The following is a 3,039-nucleotide window of genomic DNA, read 5'->3' on the forward strand; positions in this document are numbered from 1 at the left end:
CTACTCAAACTATTCCAAAACATTCAAAAGGATGGAATCCTCCCTAATTCATTTTATGAAGCAAGCATAACCTTGATACCAAAACCAGGCAAAGAATTACCAACAAAAAAAAAGTCCTGACCCAGATAGTTTCACTGGAGAATTCTACCAAACTTTCAGAGAAGAACTGACATCAATCCTACTCAAACTATTCCAAAACATTCAAAAGGATGGAATCCTCCCTAATTCATTTTCTGAAGCAAGCATAATCTTGATACCAAACCCAGGCAAAGACATCACTATAAAGGAAAACTACAGACCAATAACCCTCATGAATAAAGATGCAAAAATCTTCAACAAAATTCAAGCCAATAAACTCTAGCAGCATATCAAGGAAATAATTTATTATGACCAAGTGGTGTTCATATCAGGTATTCAAGGATGGTTCACATTAGAAAAACAATCAATGTCATCCACCACATAAATAAAACAAAGGAGAACCACATGATCATATCAATCAATGCAGACAAGGCTTTTGATAGAACCCAACACCCATTCCTGACCAAAACTCTCAGCAAAATTGGAATATAAGGGATATTCCTCAACACAATAAAGGGCATCTATGCAAAATCAACAGCCAACATTATTTGCAATGGAGAGAGACTGAAACCATTCCTCTTGTGAAGAGGAACCAGACAAGGATGTCCTCTATCACTACCTTCTGTTCAACATTGTATTGGATGCCCTTGCCAGGGCAATAAGGCAAGAAAGGGAAATCAAAGAATCCAAATTGTTAAGAAAGAAGTCTAACTATCCTTATTTGCTGATGATTTGATCCTATACCTAGAAAAACCAAGAGACTCAGTAAAAAATCTACTGGAACTGATGGAGAGATTTAGCATCATGGAAGATACAAGATCAACATTCAAAAAATCAGTTGGATTCTTCTATACCAGTACAGAGACTACTAAAAAGAAATAAGAAAATCAATACCAATTATGATAGCTACCAAAAAAAAAAATTAAAGTACTTGGGAATAAATCTTACCTTGAACACAAAAAGACCTCTGCAAAGAAAACTAGGAAAGACTTCTTCAAGAAACCATAAAAGATCTACATAAATGGAAGACAATACCATGCTTGTGGATAGCAAAATTGAACATTGTGGAAATGTCAGTTCTATCCAAAGCAATCTATACATTCAATGGAATCCCAATCCAAATCCTATCACCATTCTTTAAGGATATGGAAAAACCTATCACTAACTTTTTTTTTTGTGCTCAATTTAGATCCTGCATCTGGCTTGTCATCATCGGACCTCCAGTTCTTTGGACTTTTATCAGCAGCCTGCCATATTGCCTGCCAATCTTGGGGTTCATTAGCCTCTATAGCCTGTGACCCAGCAGCCTGACATCTCACATACTGACCTTGTATTTGTCACCCCCCTTGCAGCCCATGAGCCAGCAACTTGCCGTCTAACCTGCAGATCTTTGTTACTTCAGCCTCTGCAGCTACATGTGTCAAAAGAAGCCTCCACCCTGATGTTTAACCTACGGACTTGGACTTCCCAGCCTCTACAACCAGGTGAGCTATTTCCTTGAGATAAACCTCTCTCTCAATATATATACTTCACTGGTTTTGCTCTCTAGAGAACCAGCCTAAGACATTTGATACCAAGAGTGGTTCTAGAGAAGGAAAATCATAAGGATGAATTTCCTAAATTGATACTCAAGTCTGACTAGTTTTAAAGGTGTGGACTACTCTGCTTCCATTAGTACAGAGGGATGTGCTAATCCACGGCATGAAGTGGCAATAATAATTTGCAAAATATCATCATCAATAGATCAAGTATTAGTGAGACTTGAGGCTCTGGGTGATCTAATATTTTGTCAGAATCAGAAGTATAGGGTAACTGGTTGGTCCTAATTATGCTAAATAAAGTAGTGAAAGCAAGCAAACAAGCTCAGGGCTTGAGAGTCACAGCTCAAGTGTTGTATAAAAGACCAAGAGTTACCACTTGTGCCCTTAAAGAAAGCCTTATTTCTTATAGTAACAGAGCTGATACTGCTGAAAACCAAACCTTATTGTCAGAGTGGCTGAGTTACAATGCCAATTGAATTCCTTGAATTAAAACCTTGAGTGGTGTCTGAAGTTAAAGTGAAGGCATTGATTGGGATAAATGGGGTCCTGAAATTTGGTTGGGGACATAACAGTAGATAATCAGAAGATAGTGAGACCCTAATTACATTGAATCACTCTTGGCAACTGAAACAGCCATCTTACCCTATCTGATGAGATTAACCCAGTTGTGCCTGAAGTGTCTTTGTGTGAGATATCCCTTGGGGAGGTATTGTCTGGGGCATTACCTGAGGCAGATGCTTACAAGATATTGATGAATTTTCCCAGGATCCACCCCTACCAGGGCCTCAGGGACCTCAGGAGCAGCAGGATATCTAGGTTAAAAGGGGCAGGAGGAAAGGCAGTCCCCAAGCTCCCTAGAGCCAGGAAAGGGAGGGAAAAGGAGCAGCCAGGGACTACAGAGTGTCAGGTTTCAGGTAGTAATTAGGTAAGAGGAGGGTGCGAGGGTTTCCAATAGCTAAGGGAGACAAACTTGTCTATCAGTTTGTCATCCTGTGAGGCTTGTATGTTGCTGTGAGGCTTGAGGCTCTGCCACTGGTGTTTCAGATGCCAGCAGAGTTGCACATGGTACACAGGTTTCAACACAGCTTACAGACTAAGACAGACTAGGAAGAAGGAGAAGCCCATCCACTTCTCAAAAATTGGCCAGGGAAAACCTTATGAATAGCTTGGAAACATTGTCTGACAAAGTGCAGGAAGAGTAGCCCCTTGTGTTGGAAGGCACTCAAAATAGGATTGGGAAAAAGCTGCCTCATTTAGAGTAGAACCAACCTTAAGGATATGGATAAAGTAAGTCTTTCAGGACCTCCATGTGGTGATGTGGCATGACTCAAATTGAGGAGAAACAGCTGCAAACATCCATTAATAATCGAAACATGGAATGTACAAAGTATGAATCTAGGAAAATTGGAAGTTGTCAAAA

The sequence above is a fragment of the Orycteropus afer genome, unplaced genomic scaffold, assembly GCF_000298275.1.
Source record: "Orycteropus afer afer isolate SDZICR_OR568_19922 unplaced genomic scaffold, OryAfe1.0 scaffold00332, whole genome shotgun sequence".
Classification (NCBI taxonomy): domain Eukaryota; kingdom Metazoa; phylum Chordata; class Mammalia; order Tubulidentata; family Orycteropodidae; genus Orycteropus; species Orycteropus afer.